Source organism: Perca fluviatilis, chromosome 14 (genome assembly GCF_010015445.1).
Source record: "Perca fluviatilis chromosome 14, GENO_Pfluv_1.0, whole genome shotgun sequence".
Classification (NCBI taxonomy): domain Eukaryota; kingdom Metazoa; phylum Chordata; class Actinopteri; order Perciformes; family Percidae; genus Perca; species Perca fluviatilis.
Window position 1 is genome coordinate 23671419 of NC_053125.1, and position 18447 is coordinate 23689865.

At 41.8% G+C, this 18447-nt stretch overlaps 1 long non-coding RNA gene across 1 annotated transcript in view; it reads left to right on the forward strand.

Moving 5' to 3' along the window:
* LOC120573697 overlaps nucleotides 1–18447 on the forward strand; it is a 219378-nt gene that overhangs the window by 180028 nt on the left and 20903 nt on the right. The gene's annotated exons all lie outside the window — the stretch shown is intronic.

Below are 18447 nucleotides of genomic sequence, written 5' to 3' on the forward strand. Positions count from 1 at the left end.
ATTTAAACACTCACATGTGCACACACACACACACACACACACACACTTGCAGACCACAGAATGATAATTTGAAAAATACAAAACCAGAAAAATTTTCTCTGCAAGGGATTGACGATCTTTAATCCTCTTTCTTTCATTTTTCATTTGGTTGCCTTTTCTCAGCAGTCTGAATTAAAAACACCTGGATCGCCTTCTCTCTTCTTTCCTCTGTCTTTCCTCCCTGCTCTCGTTCCCATATTGTCCCCATCTCCAAAATCTCTTTCTCAAAGTGAGGCTTTGGTCCGTACCTGTCCTGCAGCCACTCTCAAAGGCTCGGAGCACCATCATTCTTTTTCTTTTCCAATGTTAACGATAGGAAACAGGTTTGTATTCTCTTTCAACTTTGTTCATATGGGTTGTGAGGTTTTGAGGTGACTTCTGGCGAGGGCTGCCTTGATTATGAAATAACATCATAATCCCGATTATTTTGGTCAATATTGAAATCATGATTATTTAACACGATTACTCTTTGACTTTTGGAAAGAAGAATTATGGAACTTAAAAAACAGGCAAACGGTTAAACAAATCAACAGTAAAAACACCTTGACCTGTGAAATTTCCCTTAATACTTTCCCCGTTTGAACTTTCTTTCTTCAGAACAGAAGACAGAATAAGAGTTTACTTGCAAAAAACATATTAATGTGTTTTTGTGATGGTTAGGAGCCGAAATGCTAATTGCGACTCAAATTTGAATAATAGCACAGCCCTACTTCAGACTGATTCTCTTTTGTTTGGCTATGGTTGATATGATAGTGAGGGAAATGATTCTTTTACCCAACATGCAGCTGAAACCCACTTCAAACAGCAAGGCAAGATTCTTAATACATTTTTCTTAATTGTCAAAAACTACATCCTGTTTCGTTTCATTTTGGGCCTTGATTGGCTAGTCCCATTGCTGCAACACAACACCATACAATTAGTTTTGGGCATCAGGTGTTTTTTTGTGTATTTCAAATAGATGATTAGCGTTAGAGCTCTGTTACACCGAGCCAACACTTAATGCCATCATGTAGCCATTTTTGCGCTTCTATAGCTTTTGCAGTCTTCCCACCAGTGTTGGATCCCGTTGGCCCTTGTCGGCGACTGTTCAGCCAAGTGAGCATATTTAGTTGGCCAATACAGGATGTAGTATGCCGGTGTCAGGGTGGTGAGCGTGTATCATGTCTTACTTCCATGCAAAAAGACTGGAGTCTTTCCCTAAACTTAACCCTATCGTAGTTCCCGTTTAATGATATTGCTGAATTGCGCATATTTGTAAAAAACAAATTGTCCAATGCTGACTTTTTTTGTCTGTAAGAGACCTGCTGTGGTTTTTTATTACACAGTTAAGCATTTGTCACCAGCTTTATGAGTAAAAATGCAATTTCAGAAACGATTTGCTTAAGCCCCAACTTGCACACATTCCCAGTTCATAAGACCTATGTTCGTGTTGTGGTACATGTAGTTCCATGTGGTCAGTCGGTATTTGAATCAAGCGGGCAGAGTCCAAAGATTGAGGGGAAATGTCGCTGATAATGGAAATGCCGCCAATAATGGACTGGGAAGCTTTTCAAATTCTAGTTGAGAGACTTAATAGCTCAAGAAAATAAATTCCCTTTTGGGTTTTACAATTCAAAACTGGACCACTTGGGTGACTTGGTGGATCAAACTAAACTCCTTAAAAATGTTGAGAAATGTATACCAAAAGAAAAATCTGATGCAAGATGTCAATAATCAGTAACAGGGCATTCTTTGCATGAATCAACTTTGCAGAGTTAGAACATGAATTTGCATGATGTTAATATGAACTGACAAATATCTGGTAAACGGTTATATAACTTTGCATTGTGTTATTTAGCATCTGGTAACCTTTGGCTGTCCTTCTGACTCAAGCGGAGAATCCAACTCACCGGAGGCAGAGATGGAAAGTGTGTTATATATCACAAATGCAACAAGAACAACCTTGTTTACTCCTGAGTTCCCATTTCAACTCGACCTTCTTAGGTGCGTGACAGGAGGTTTTCTCAGGACGCGCGAGCACACACAAAGATTTCAGCGGTTGTTTTCGCAATGGGTCGGAGAGCACGATGCTCCCATTCTCGGTGTGTGTGTTTTCCAGACATTGACAAATGAGCTTTTGATTGAATTCATCAACAACATGGCATCTGGATTAAAGATGACGAGATGGAGGGGAAGGAGGTAGAGGAGGGCAGAGGGAGCGAAAAGAGGAAGCAAAAGCAAAGGAGAGGGAGTCCAGTTTCTGAAGGACTGGGACGTTTTACGAGTAAAGACGCGGATACAGACGATGACAGATTATCTTAATTAATCACTTGCATTACTATTCCCATGACTGTCGAATCGACGATGCTGTGATCAAAGTCAGTGTTTACTCTGTGACCTCCGTGTGACTCTGTTCCTGTGTGTTTGTGCAGGGAAAGGAGAGCTCCCGTTTTCGCTGTGTGCCATGTCGCAACTGTTTTGCATCTGACTTCAGGGTTTGGTTGGGGAGCAGATTACCTCATGTAGCTAATATGCGTCCAGTAGTTGAGCGTTTTGTGCCTTCCAATGTGATTTAAAGTGGGTCAATTCGGAGTTCAAAGTGGTTTTGTTTTGGTTGATTACATAGAATAGGATGAGCGTTTGATGCCCAGGGGAAATTGGGTCAAAGAATGCAGATGACTTCAAAGAGTAAAGAGTAAATGATGATGATGAATGTAAATTAAAAGTTAATTAAGTTAATCGGCCTCCGCACATACGGAGGCCGATTTTTTTTTCTGCGCTAATGAAAGATGAATTTTTTGGTGAGGCACAAGCTTTTAGTAGTATAGACCAGTGAATCCCAACCAGGGGTGCTTGTACCCCAGGGTGTACTTCTGCAGTTGCCAGAGGCTACGTGGAAAGGTTGTATGGTAGCTCAACTAATTTGAAAAAAATAGGTTTTGATTTAATTAAAAGAATATATCCACATATCAGCATCAGGTCAACTGTAACACCTGAACACTTCATGTTGTGGTTTTGTGAAAACTAGTTACCGAGCGAGCACAGAGGTTTAAACAGGTAGCTGAAAGTATAATGCATTGAAACATTCAGCTTGGATAAATGGTTGAAACATTCAACTTCGCTCCAAGTCGTAGTTGTACGATTGACCAGTCCCTCCACAAAAACGTGATTATGCGATCGCATAATTCAATGCATAATCAGCCAAAGTCCACATATTCATGTGGGGACCGCATTTTTTCAAATATGCCGCACTTTCGCAGCATAAATTGCCGATTTCCGTGCAAAATATGCAGTGCTTGCATGATTTCATAATCCTCGCATTTTCGTTGCAAAAAAGTCACATAATATATCTTAGCAGAAAGTTGAAAAAATGTTGCGTTTACTTGACACAAGAGCAGCCATTTTCCCCTGTTGCCATGGGAACGTTATGAAGTGACGTAATTACGCGACGTGAACATCATCGTAAAGCAGGTGTTGGAGGTTGAATTTGACATGTACTTTGAGTCTCTTAAGTTAATATCCAATAAGAAAGCTATCTTAATATCTGATGTCTACTCAAATTTCTTTGTTTAAGTGCTCCTGCTGTCTATATTATTAACGATTTTTGAAAGTCTGTCTCTTTTATTTCCCTCTGTTTAGACTATTACTTTTATTTTTACTTTAATATTATATTATTTGTATATATTGTTTTATCTTATTTGTTTATTTATTGCAATGACTGAATATCTGTAAACTACTTATGGAAATTAAGTTTAAAAAAAGCAATTTTTGCAAGTTCCCGCATTTTTTGCAAGTTCCCGCAATTCCATCGCATAAAATTGCATAAATATCCCGCATAGTCCATCACATTTTTTAAGAAAACGTGCCGCATAATCATGGATTTTTGCCCGCAACAATCACAAAAAAACTCGCGTTTTTCTGGAAGGACTGGATTGATGACCAAACCATGGCAGTTCAATTGGATGAAAAAAAAAATAACAATATCCACTTTCACATAATGAATTATACCTTTGGAACATAGATTGGGAATTGATGAAGGGGTATGTGAGATCATCTTACAGGGCTGTGGGGTTACCTCAGACAAAAAAAGGTTGGGAACCACTGGTATAAACCATCATACACATCTTGTATACACATCTTTGTGGTAGCGAGGCTTTAAACCATGCATGTTTGTGTTTGTGCGTGTGAAGAGAAAGAGAGAAAGTTACTCTTACGGGCCGGCTACAATGCACCCGTAACGTACGCGGAGCAGACGTTCCAAAACTACGCTTCCACTATAATCAATGAAACTGGCTACACCGGGCAGCGATATTTTTTTTCCCACTATGGCCACGCCAAGACCCGCCCTTCAATAGTATTCACACACTACTATTGGCCAGGCGTCCACGCTTACATGTACAGGTCCTATCCCCTGACCAATCCCCTTACCTTGACCACTCAAGTTCAAATGCCTAACACCAACCAATCGAGCTGCTTCGTAGCGCGGGTCTTGGCGTGGCCATAGTGGGATTTGTAATTTTGGCACCGGGCACGAGAGCCGCGCGTAGTGGTAGGTATGCTCCGCGGAAATCCGCTCTACAAGCATAAAAATTAAATATTTTACGCGGCCCTTTTACACAAAAATGGATTTGAGTTAATTAATTTCCTTTGATCTAAAACTACCGATATACAGGAAACGACTTTATGACTGTGAGTGAGTGTTTTGGCAGTTTCATTTTGAGAGTGTCTGTTTTCATTTCTTGTTTCCCTCACCTGCGTCCTCTGATAACAGCTGACAGTAGATTGACGTTTCACAGCGCTGTGCCGGCTCCAAAAAACAACAATCCCAAAGCAAAAGCTCTCCGTCTCACCTGTGACTCACACAATCCTACTCTGTGTGTGCACGCAGCAGGTGTAGCCGGTTAAAAGATATATTCCGCGGCACATAAGCTCCGCGAATGGTCCGCATACGTTACGCGTTCAGGTGAAAGTAATTATTAAGCGTCATTCTTAAAACCAAGTTTCCAAACCACTTTGCTTTGCATCTACAAGCTGTGTGCATGGCCACTGGGAAGAGTAAAAACAGTCATCAATCAAAAACACATATCATTTTACTGTGAACACAAACCTGACTAGTGTTTCACAGCCAGACTCTTTCAGCACGCTCCATGGACATGCCTTCAATGGCAGACAAGGGCTTTACTTTACCACCAGGGTGGGATTATTCACGTCACATCAAAACATACCTGGCAGGAATATGTAGGGTGATGGCTATGGTTGCTATAAGCCAGTGTGGCCCACGACTACAGTGGTAGTTGAAAATACAGTGAAAAAGAATAGCTAGTAACCTGTTAGTCTTCAAACTGGACCCCTCCTTCTTTAAACAAAAGCATAAAAATTGCTCTTTCAACAATCAATCATTTTATTGCAGTCTGCTATTTACGTCGCAGCAGGGTTTGTGGGAAATGAGTCAAATGAGTGAATCAACATAAGGACTCAAATGATGCTGTAATCTAAAAAGTAAAACTTAACTAAAATATGAATGAATACAAACACAGAGAATGTAATGTACCCATGTTTTGCCCTTACTTTTATCTCTTTTGTAACACAAATTCCCACTTAAACACACTTCACTCAATCCCCCCCCCCATACACACACACACACACACACACACACACACACACACAGTTTCAGTGACATTGTTATGTCTGCAGAGCACAGTGGAAGCATTGTTACTCTAAATGAATGTATTATCTTGTTTGGCTTTAAGACTGTTAGCCAGCAGGAGAAAGTCAGAGCTGTTTCCTTCTGATATTCCGCTGCCTCTAAATGTATGCATATACTGTAGGTGAGTGTGTGTGTGTCTGTGTGTCTGTGTGTGTGTACAGCATGTGTACATTCACCAGTGACCTGTTCTCTGTCCAACGTGAACGAAGCATAAATATTTCTACTTTCTGTTTTTGCTCTATTCCTTGCTGTTTCCATCACCTGACACAAATAAATAGACCTAATGAGCTATTTCAAAATAAAAGCCTCCCCCAATCAAAATGGAACCCTTAAAAGTGGGAGTGTGCATTTTGGCGAATGTTCCTGCTTTCATCTAAACATGAAAGGAAAGAAACGTGGGGTTTTACACTTTAGGGACGTAGCAGACATATTTCACAGATCTTTCAGACATTTCCAAAGCCACATTTGATTTGTCTTCCAGTGGAGCATTTGTTGGGTCGATCATGCTAAGACCACAAATGGATTTCTGTCTATATTAAGGGTGTAATTTCTTCTCCATTCTCCACATGGCTCTGAGTAAGATGTCCAGCGTGTGCATCCCTGTTAGGACTCTTCATCACCAAGCGTACTGTTTGTTTAGGACAGCACCGCAACCATTTGACTTATTCAAAGGTGTTTACATTTGATTAATAGAAGTCTCGGCCTTCTAATTTAATCTTCTTCAAAACATATTCCATATAAATCAGGTAGAAAAACGTTAATGTTTCCATGAGGAGTCTTTTTTTTTTTTTCAAATTAGTTTTTCTAATAGGAAGCACTGATATCTTCATGGAAATGCTTGGATGGAAGCATATTCTCTATTTTTTAAGTCTTCTTAATCATATTTCCAGGAGTTCTGTTTGATTTCTCTGTGACTGTTTTTACAGTCTTTTGTGCTAATGCTGGATTGTACATAATTTCATTAAATAAAGTTGAGTATTTATAGAGAGAAACATCTGTCGGGAATTCTTTAACCAAATGGCCATGGATTTGCTGTCTCAGCCCATGCTCTGATGTTCGGATAATTAGGCAGACTTTACTGAATAATACACACATGCAATATGAGATTAGTTTATTTCAGTATGAACGCATAGACAATAAAGCCTACTATTCATGTTTTTCGACCGATGTACATGGAAATTGATAGTAAGCCCATTTGAGCTAGACATCTGTTGATGCAAGATACTAGCCTGGGTAAACCCTGACGGACTATCGGCAAATTTTAGATTTGCTCTGCAAGTCAGTCTGATGAAGAGCCCATTCAAACCCATTTCCAATGTCCCCAAAATCGAGGCACCAATCACAACCGCTGAGGTGGGCTTTACACCAATCACAACCGTCGCTTTACACGACGACGATAGCGCAGTGACGGCAAGCAGCTTTTTGTTTACATTCAACATGACGGCTACCAAAACGCAGCGTCACCCGGATCGTTGGTCTGATTGGTTGAAGGACTACCCAATGCGCCCAGATGGCATTTGAGCGGCGGCCGATGGCGACGCGCCTTTGGAAATTAACTGTCAGTGAACCTCAGTTGCAACTGAGAAGGGTCTGGTGTCAGCCAGGCTGGCAAGATACTACATTGATATCAGGATACAGACCTCCCCCAACTGAATAGATGTTTGTTGTTGGCAGCACTATTTAGTATTACACATTTTCCAGTATAACGTTAATTGTGGTCAATTTGAGAATTTATCAGCTGTCAAGTAATGCCTACCATACACTAGAAGACTTTGAACAGACAACAATCGTCATATGTAGACTGGCGATCTTGCAGGGTCACACACTGCAACACTACAACTAGATTCGTTTTGAAAAATGTAACCAAGCTAGCTAGCTACCGCTAGTGTTAGCTGGTAACTTGAGGGAAAATTTCCCAATTTTCTGTTCTGCCGTACCAGCAGATGAATGTCTCCAGTACCCGGAGGTCAGTGTTTATCCGCCGGTAAAACTCCCGGTGGATGACGCGCTTTAGACAGGTTGAAAATCGGCAACTTTCCCTTGTTAGCGTTTAGCTTTGCGCTGCGCCATAGCAACCATTAACAACACTAGCTCTAGCCATTTGCTGCTTCCTGTTTGGTGCTGAAGGGAGCACACCCATTGGTGGTTGACAATGTTCACATGATTTAACTTCACTACCAAGACTAAACACGTTTGAGTTTGTCGGAACGTCAAGACGGGAAAAAGACAGACTCGGACTGAGTTTTATGACCACCTCACACCAAACAATATCATGTGATAAAACATGCGATTAACTATAGAAATTCAGCGATTAATCACGATTTTTGACAGACCTACTTTGAATCTATTCTTTCTCTATAAGCATCACTTCCTTTAATTCATGGTGTTGCCTGTACTTCTCTCCACTTTGTTACGTTAGTTTTCTTTGGACTAATTCCTCTCTTAACTTTTAACTTATTTTTTTCTCTCCTTTCTTTCCTCCTTTCTCTCTCATGCTCTGATTTATAAAAGGCTCCATTGTAAATGTTTGTTGACATTTCAGTTATAACAGTTAGTTTATTTGCTTTGGGACACAAACTGAATGTCCACTCATGCTAAAACCTGGCCTGCAAGAGGCTTCCAACTGTGTGTGTGTGTGTGTGTGTGTGTGTCTGTCTGTGTGTGTGTGTTGTCTGTGTTCAAGTGTATTTGCACGTGTGTAATTGAATGTGTGCATGTATTTGTGTGTGCCTCCTGTGTGTGTTTTTCAGGGTAGTTAGGATAATTGGGAATGGGTTCAGAATGCCAGTCTAGGAAAATAGCCGGGAACATCTCGGCTCCTGTGTGTGTGTGTGTGTGTGTGTGTGTGTGTGTGTGTGTGGTGTGCGCGCGCGCGCGCTTGCGCGTGTGCATATGTTTTCCGGTCAAGGAGCTGGAAGCTGTCAGGTGGAGGGGATCAAATATCGGAATGCTGATTGGAGGTTGGTGTGTGTGTGTGTGTGTGTGTGTGTGTGTGTGTGTGTGTGTGTGTGTGTGTGTGTGTGTGTGTGTGTGACTGAGTGAGTGTGGAGACGGAGGATAATTAGCTTAATGGTCAAATGGCTCAGCTAAATCCTGTTAGTATCCCTGTGAAAATAGCACACAAACACACACTGATACAAGCTTGGATAGGGTTGACTTTCTAAATAACAGCATACTGTTTCCATTGAGAAAAAACACAATGAGAAAGAGGCCTGTGGCGTCAACATTCCCAGTGGACATTCAGCTCTCATCATCATCCATCCTCCTATTGATTGTGTTTCTCGTGTTAGCCAGTTCTTCATTCTCATGTTTCACCACATCCTTGGTTTGTTTAGAGATAAATATGTGCGCGACTGCAGTGTATTAGCCCATCAGTTCCTGACCATAGTTTATATTTATTGTTTTTGCCAAATCAAATGTGAAAAAGAAATTCACGTCGCACCCTGAGGATGGTGACAGTTCTCCAAAAAACAAAAGAATACACTGAAGGATTCAAATTGCTGACCTGAACTTTATTTATTTATTTTTATTTTTTTTGTTTATTTCATATCTCGATAAAGATATATATAACAATATAGCATGTGAAATAAGCACATTGTAAAGCCTATTTTTAAACTCCTGTGTGAATTAAATACTTGACAAAAAACTTCAGTGCAAGGATCAGAACACAAATATTTAACGTAAATATTGCTGTTTTTTCAACATCACGATAAAAACGATGTGAAAAATATAAACGATAGACATTTCTATATCGTTTCTTCTATACGATCTAGTGTGCGGTTTCTTTATTCAACCACGTGTAGCCTTGTCTTAACGCAGACGCCTGGACGTTCATTGACGAGGCGATCTCTCCGACAATTTGGTTGTCTGGTTTGTAATGACCATCGTCTTTGTGTGATTTCCTCTTAATTTAGAAATGTTTGATGAACTGAAACTACACACTGCGATTACCCCGGCTGTATCTGTTTATCTCTCCCCTTGTTTAATCTTCCTGTCTTTTGCCTCTGTTTTGTTCTAGTTGAATATGGGCCTTTGTCTACCAAATCTGTCATTAGCCTCCTTAAACATTTAACGCATTTCCTCTGTCTCACACTACACACACACACACATGCATGAACACTTGCACGCACACACACATGAACCCCTCGCTTCTCTCTCATCTTGTAATAATCAGTGTAAATCGGGAACATGCATCGTCAGGGTTTGTTCAAGCTCACAGCTTCCAACTTTCAGTTCATACCCTCGTCGACACTTTCATCCTCTCCGTCTCTGTCATTCTGTTCTTCGGTCATTTCATTAACTTTCATTTCCAGTGGGTATTTATTGACGTGAAGTACAACAGTACCCAGAGCACATTTCTGCTCCGGTCTACAAATTTTGTAAACAGATTCAGCTAGAAGCCATGACGGTGTCGCACACACACAGTGATCGCCGAAAACAACTAGACCGGGACCAAGTGTAAAAGTGTCAGTTGCAGGTGTGTTTTCATTGGTGCTCAGCTGACTCGGTGAGCAGCATGCACAATATTTCTGGAAGACATTTTACAGACCTAAAAACTTGGAATTGCCGTTTTAAATTGCTCAAAAGCCCTATTTGCAATGGATTAGTATTACCTGGTGACCTCTAGTCGTTTGTAATAATTATGGAGGTTGTCTGTGATCTTAATCCCGTGCGAATCGGCCATGTCTGTAATATGTCTAGTAAAATATCCCCCGCAAATGACCTACCACATTTCGCCGAACACTGAGGTCCTGCGATAATATTAGTCCCGTGCAAATCGACATGTCTGTTATTTGGCAGCGTCGTATATATCTTTTATTTTATTTTTTAAGGTTTATGTTTACTGTGTGCCTTTTTTATCCCTCTCGCGAAGAGGGACATGGGATCGCAAGGGGCTGCGGACTCGGCCTTTCATGGCAAACCTAGTCTGGGCCACTGTCAACCGGACGCCTCCGTCCCCGAGTCCACGCGCTCCCTGCGGCTTCGTCCGAGGGCAGACGGTGATGCCGTGTGGGTGCCGCGGGGAAGATGCGTCTCTATAACCCCTACCGGGCCTGGCCCAAAAAGATACGGAATCCCCGACCCAAGTGCGGTTGGGCGGTACGGCCTCGCCTCCGGGTACCCAACTCTCGTGGGACAGATAAGTCAGTAAATTCAAGTAAAAGCAGGCCTCGCTTATCGCGTGCCAATGCGCCGCACGAAACTCAGATGTGGGGTGGGTAATTTCCAAATCACATGAGGTCCCCAGATGATACTTTTCCTGTGCGAATAGGGCTAAAGTCTACATAATTACTCCTACAGCTTTTTTTTCCCACTGCTTGATTTCTCTTATCTTCAAGTCACTTTGAAAACGTTTTCGTGTGCGTCCTGCGATGCTTGAGCTCGAATCTTGTTGTAGTGTCCTCAGACTTGGCCACAGTTGCCTCCCGGCCTCTGCTGTTTGCACATCCAGGTCTCCCTGGATACAGTATCATAGTTACAGTGTTGTTGCACTACACTACAGTTACTGTTGTGATAATCCATGACACGACAGTCAGACACTGGTTCTTCCTTTTATGTCTCTTATGTATTTGCAAGTAGTTTGTGGAAAAAGAAGGGAAGTTCCAAAACAAAAGTGATGTATGCGTTTTGGTCTTACACGACGTCAATGGAAACGTCACCTCACATTGGCTACGCCCATGGCAACTGGTTAGAGCATCTCCACGTTGAGCCACATCCCTCACAGGGGTGTGCAAACGGTTCCAAGGAAACTGGGAAACTGGATCTGGTCGGCAACAAGTTGACGCCTGTTAATAGCACCTCGTCTGAAGGCACCTTAAGACTGACGGATCACGCTGGCGTTTTTTTCTCTCTGGAGCGTTGGAGCTCACCTCTGGACACATTTGGTCCAAAACTCAGTTTAGTCAACACCAGGAGCTGCTTTGACAAAGATAGAACATGGCGGAGACTTAACACACAGTCAGACTTAGGAGAGACTAGATAGGATCAGTTCATCAACATCACAATTCAAACTCAGCTCTTTCTGTCTCTCTCTCTGTCTTTGCTTCTCATTCCATCTTTGATTGCATCTTTGATTATTGTGGAAATGTTTGAGCGGTCACAGGGGCGCACACACACACACACACACACACACACACACACACACTAGTCTCTGGGGAAGGGACCAGAATCTTGTTTGTCTCTGAGCAGGGACGGGGAAACAAAGTGGAACGTGCATTGTTTTCAACCCAGGCGCTCCCCGCAAATATCTCCCCCTCAGAGCTCAATGGGAGGGAGAGGATGTATTTTAGGGGCGGTATGTGTGTTGGGATGGGGGGAGGAGGGGGAAGGGGGTGGTGGTGGTAGTGGTGGTTTTGGTCACGTCGGTGTGTGTTTGCCAACAGCACAAAAGCAAAGCACAGCTGGGCCTGGGATCCCTGTTTGACTCATTACGGTCGCTCTTTCTTTTCACTTTCTCTCTTCTGTTTTTCCTTTACCTTCTTTCAGAGCTGCTCCTGTCTCTTTCTATCGTTTTTTTGCACCGTGCGTGTGCGTTTGTGTCTGTGTGTGTGTTTTGCGTGCATCTGTGTATCAGCATATGCTACTGTAAATCTCCATGTATTTAGGTGTGTGTGTGTGTGTGTGTGTGTGTGTGTGTGTGTGTGTGTGTGTGTGTGTGTGTGTGTGTGTGTGTGTGTGTGTGTTGCGCGCGCCTGCCAGCTTTCCAGCATCTTAAGCCCCCTCCAGTTTCTCGTGGCATCAGATGAACTTCAGCAGAGGTCTGGGACACAAACCAACATCCCAGTTGCTACATTACAGACAATCATACCCGCTCTTCTCCCCAGCCAATAATATGACAATAAATAATATTTTAGCCCATCATTTTCTTCTCCAACAATACATGCTTACAGATTCTGATTCGCTGACAGTAGGAATAATAATCCATGAGATTTGAAAGGTTGGCAGAGATTTGCTGGAACTCAGTTGTTACGTGGCACTTTGAAATGAATACTGGGCAGCATCTGGATGCAGTCTTTAGTTTTTCCCTTTTGTATATCCTATTTTGTGTTCAATATGTCTTAGTTTTTGACTTTACTTTATAATACTAAATACTGATGCTGCAATTCAGAGCAATTACAATTGGTCCTGTGTGGAGATATTTCTAAGTGAACTAAGCCTAAAGGGATGCTTAGTACAAAAAATTAGTGAATTAAGCTTTTCGGCTGAGACTTCTTCGAGGACATACGGAATCATCTGCACCAGTATACATTGTTTACAGGAAATAGCCATAGCCTCACAGTCTGACGTTAACAGAAGCTCATACAATCTGCCACTTTCTTTCGTGGCTTTTATGTTACCAAACTACCTGCCGGCGATTGAAACAGAAAGATTGCAACCTAAAATTGTGTCACAATCCCCTCAAGCACTGAGAGACAAAGTTTAGCTTGCTTTAAACAGTAGTTGTGGGCGGATCGATCCAAATATCGATAATATCAATACCAGCGTTGATATTGATATTATCGATATTTGGATCCAGCATTGGTATTGATATTCAATACCAGTGTAATGAGATCGATACTTTAGTTTCTCTCCAGTATGCACTGCTGCAGTGTCATTAAAGAGGCGACCTGGCTGTCTGTGTCTGTGTGCTTTAAAGTGGTCAAGTCCTGTCACAGCGCGGAGCAGGCCCACTTTGCTCCTCCTCCCCCCTCTTGGGATTTGATAATGTATTGTCACGTCATTCAGCGGCGCCGGGCAAACAAGCAAGCAAGCAGCAAGGCTCGGCAGCGGCCAGCAGCACACACACACACGTAGGATGAAGACGGAGCAGAAGAATGGCAGAGAGGAAGAGGAGCACTGTGTGGCTATATTTTCCAAGGGGGTAAGCGAGCATCCGGAAAGCGTACATCCTATGGGGAGATTCTGAGGCTAACAAGCCATCACCTTCCGCTAGCATTCCATTGACTCCAATTCATTTTGTATCTCAGGTTATGGCCCCTTAGCAGCCGTTTTTGTAAAAATAAGCTAACGATTGTGTCATCGCCATGCGACTTTCTGTCACACAGTAGAGAAATTACCGTATAGTACAAGAGAAGCTCGTAGGCAATTGGGGGGGGGCGGGGGACGTGGAGGCATACAGTCAAGGGAGAAGCCCATTGAGAGTCCATGAAAGCATCGGAACAAAATATTTCAGCAACGTTTGGATGGATTGGAAATACTTCGGTACATGAAAAGTGACTTCATATGAAGTAACATTTATCCACGATCCACTTTATCCACAAGATTGGGAATGATTGAGATTTCTCTTGGCACTGCTACAAGAAGACTTAAAAATTTCAGACAGGTTGCTCACGTCACATCTACGTCGTCAAGCTCAGTTTGAGGCTGCGCAGTAACGCTCAGCCATCACCAGAAAAGAGACTTCACTGGTCTCCGTCTGTGTCCATTTCTTTAACTGTCTATCTATGATATTTTCAGGCCGAAAATGAAACGGCAAGCTGTATAATTTGTAAAAAGGCTGTAAGATACAGTGTTAACACAACGAATGTATACAAGCATATGAAAATGCTATCCTTGGTTTTGACTTATTAATAATCCAAATGCAAAATCACAAAAACACTTAGGCTAAAGGTCATGAAAATTCATCCTCCTTAATTATTAAAAAGTATCGGTATCGTATCAGTATCAGTATCGCGTCATCAATACCGAATTCAATCTAATTGGATGGGAATATACTGTACGTTGCACTTGATGCAACGACTCGACAGATTCGGCGGCAGTCATTTGCGGCAAATCATTGTGGCTTGATGGTGGTAACGTTAGCACTAGTAGTATGGATGTTTGTTTGTTGTCTGTTTAGTAATTCATATTGAATCCTTTATTTTCATTCCAGAAGCCATATTTGAGCACACACACACACATACATGTAGATTCATTTAAATGTTAAAGGGAAGATTATAATAATAATAAACTGGATCTGTGAATTCTATCTTACTACTCAGTCAGAATCTTATTAACCTGGAGTCCCAGTCTCTGTCACAATAATCATATATGTCATGTTTTAGGCCTATTGGCAGACATCCATTTAAAATGTAGGCAATGGCATAAAAAGAGTCCACTGAAGTTTCTCAGGTACCAGTCTTGTTAGATTTGTGTGGTCCAGGCAGCTTTTCATAAAATATGGTATTCATTCGCAAGGCTACTTTTACTTTTATACTTTAAGTCAATTTCCAAGCCTGTACTTTGTTACTTTTACTTGAGTAAAGAAGTTAAATCAGTACTTCTACTTTTACCAGAGTATTTTTTAACACAAATATCCATACTTCTACTTGAGTACGGGAAGTGAGTACTTTTGCCATCTCTGAGTATCGCACACCACTATTAAACCGTAGCGGTGCTGAATGATTGACACCGGTTTTCGGGGCTTGCTGCAGGCGTTGCTTGCACGCTTACTGCTGACACCGCTGAGAACTGAAAGATGCACCAATGCCTGTTACTTTATAACCCTAAAAACTCAATGTTTTATATATGTAGTGTTCCAACCTGTTGTATACCGAAGCAACAAACCAGTTAAACCTACCTGCACTATACAGTGGACCATCAGAAAAAAATCAGATGCTGTTCATAATCATTGCACTGTGCAAGTGCAATGAAAAGTGTACTTGCCTGCACTGTGATTGGGGCCTTGCCAAGGCAGCATGTTATTTTACGGATTAAGGCCTTTACACACTGGGGGCGTGATAAATAAATGACACAAACTTGTGAAATGCTTGCCTGTGAATATTCAAACCCGCAGGTAAACAGTTATGTAGTGTAGGGCTTTTATTGTGAAAGGTAAGAATGGTATGCGCTGCCTCTTGTCAAGGTTGATAGTTGGCCGTCTTGGTTCGGACAGTGGAGACTCGGTATTGTTGTTTTATACTCTTCATTAAGTATAGAAGCAGTGTGATTGGTTGATGCCTTTCTTCGCAATGCAAATGCTTAAAAATATCAACCTTGTTCCGGGCAAAAAATATGTGGCTTTTTTGCGCGTAATTTTCACATTTCATAACCTTTGGCTTAGGCTAGCTGATTACCCCTGTTTCCCGTCTCTATGCTAAGCTAAGCTTACCAGCTGCTGACTGTAGCTTCATATTTAGCGTACCGATATATGAAAGTGGTATTGATCTTCTCATCTAAAACTATTCCTTCAAATTGGAACTGGTTTTCTTTCTGATAGACTGTCAGACTCAACAGAAAACAATCCCTCCACTAATGGCAGTGCAACATTAGCTAAGTACTTCCTCCTCATTACTGAGGCTACGATTCAAACTGTCTCTCCATTCAGTTTGTGTTGGCACAGAGTACCAGCAGCACTGACACAGTGAAATAAAAGTATGAACATGTAGCTCAATGACAAGCTTTCAGCACTTGGCAGCATTTAGGTCTTGACTGCTTGAAATCTACGTTGATGAGAAACGCCATGCAGCTTTGTGCATCAAAGAGCCCAAAGTGAATTATAAAATTTACTTGGCTTCTGTTAATTTAACCGGGCGGCCCGCCTGGATATTAGCACACCAGTTTTGCAAATGAACTCTTTAAATTGTCAGCACATGACAAATTCCTAAGGCTGGGATTTGATTGTTATACAAGGTCATGTATTGTTGATGGAGGGAGTATTGTCTCTTCTTCTGTCTCACTTACACAGTTTGTTGGCAGTTTGTGAGTTTGACAGCCAACCACCGTGCCAACAGTCAGTCCCCACTCCTTTTGTCCAGTATTTCCTAAAAAAAAGAGACATTGTGATGTGAAATTATGTTTCTGACATGAATACAGGAAGCATCCTCTTGCTCGATTGTTTTTGTCTGCGCCTATGTACAATTGCTGTGTTCGTATCTGCCCAAACAGTTCGTACCATGGGGGGAGAAAACAAACCACAATCCAATTTAACCAGACTAAACAACGTCGGTTTGAAAATGCCTTCTTGTGACCTAAACCATTATATTTCCCTAATTTCAACCAAGTGGTTCTTGTGTTTTTGAGGCTAGACCTCTATCTGAACGAGGGTAGCGTGCTATCTACAGTAGTGGCTGGGACGAAATTCCCAATGTCCTTCCACAAAGACATACGGGTCAGGTGGATCAGAAGCTAAGAATTTACCCTGCCTCATGCACAGTGCATGCTGGGATAGGCCCCAGCTGCTCACCAGCCCGTTACAGCACTTTATAAAGTATGGGAAATGAACTCTTCACTTCTCTGCGTGTTTGTTTCTTTGGGTTTTTTTGGGTCTTTCTTCTGTTAATGAACAACAGTGCTGCTCTTCTCCTTGTTTCCATCTCTACATCTGTCTGTCTCTTTCTCCCCCTCCCGATTCTCTATCTCTTTTTCCTCCCTCCCTCAGTGTCTTGTTCTCTTTTCCATAATAATTAGCTCCCCTCCAGCCCAACTTCAAACCCTGTGGTCGGAAATCTGCATTCCGAGGATGGAGAGAGGCTGAGGAAGACGAGGGGAGAAGGAGAGAGAAAGAGAGAGTTGGACAGAGAGGGAGGGCAGACGGCTGAAAGAAGCCATTGTTCCTTCATGAAAGCAGATAAGAGCTCTGAGAACTGGAGGGCAAGTGTAGTCAAAATAGTCAGTGTGTGTGTGATGGCACTGATAAAGCAACAGAGTTTTCCTCAACAATTTAGATGTTAATGGGCTGATAGAGGAGGTTAGCTGGCGGGGCCAACACACAAATATGATACAAACCTCCTCCTACTATTCACTTCTTCCTACCCATTATCTCCTCTTACTTTTTTTTCTTCATTTCTGTCTGTCTCTCATCATTCTCTTTTCCTGCCTTGCTCTCTCCATCTTTCTTTGGTTTCTCCTTCCCTTTTCTGCTTCCTCCTTCCATCCCGTCATCACTGCTTCTTCTTTATCATCCTACTCATGTGTTTCTTCTCCTTTTCTGATTTTGCCCATTCTTTCTTCTCTGCCCTTCCTCACGCTTATCTGCTTCTCCTCGATCTCTTTTTCTTCATTTTTATCCCCCTTTTTTTGCCGTCCTCTTTTACCTTCTTTTATTTCTTTCCCCCCAATGTGTCCTCAGCCATCCAGCTTTTTTTTTCTCTCTCTCCTTCGCCTCAATTTGACCCCTTTTTTTAATTCTACCTTTCTTCCGTCTCATATGTCTTTTTCAAACATGCACTGTAAACCCCAAACTTATCTAGACATTACCCGGCGACATAGGCTAACTGGCAGTCTGGCAGTTCCGGCAAATGCCAGCAGGGCCGACGCACTCTTGGGAAGACCATTGTGATTGGTTTTAAATAGTGCTGTCAAACGATTAAAATATTTAATCGCGATTAATCGCATTAATGTCATAGTTAACTCGCAATTAATCGCACATTTTTATCTATTTTAAATGTCCCTTAATGCTCTTATCAACATGATACGATACTTTTAAAACGGTGCCTGAACCGAAAGATATATATATTTAAAAAAGGAGCACCTTGTTCAATTGTATTTGTCTGTTGTGTATGTTCAAAAATATAAAACAATAAAAAGTTGATCTCTGGATCTCATTCTTTCCATCATCCTCTGTCTTTCCCTTCGCCGCCCTTCTGTCTTCTCTCTCCTTCACTGCTGATCGTTCTCTCTTTCCCTTCTCTCTCAACCCTTCATCTCTCTTTTCTTTTTTCTTGTTTTTAATTCATCACCTAGCTATAGTTTCTCAGACATGTTTTCCCATAAATGTTCTTTTTGTTTCCTCTCCTGTTTCT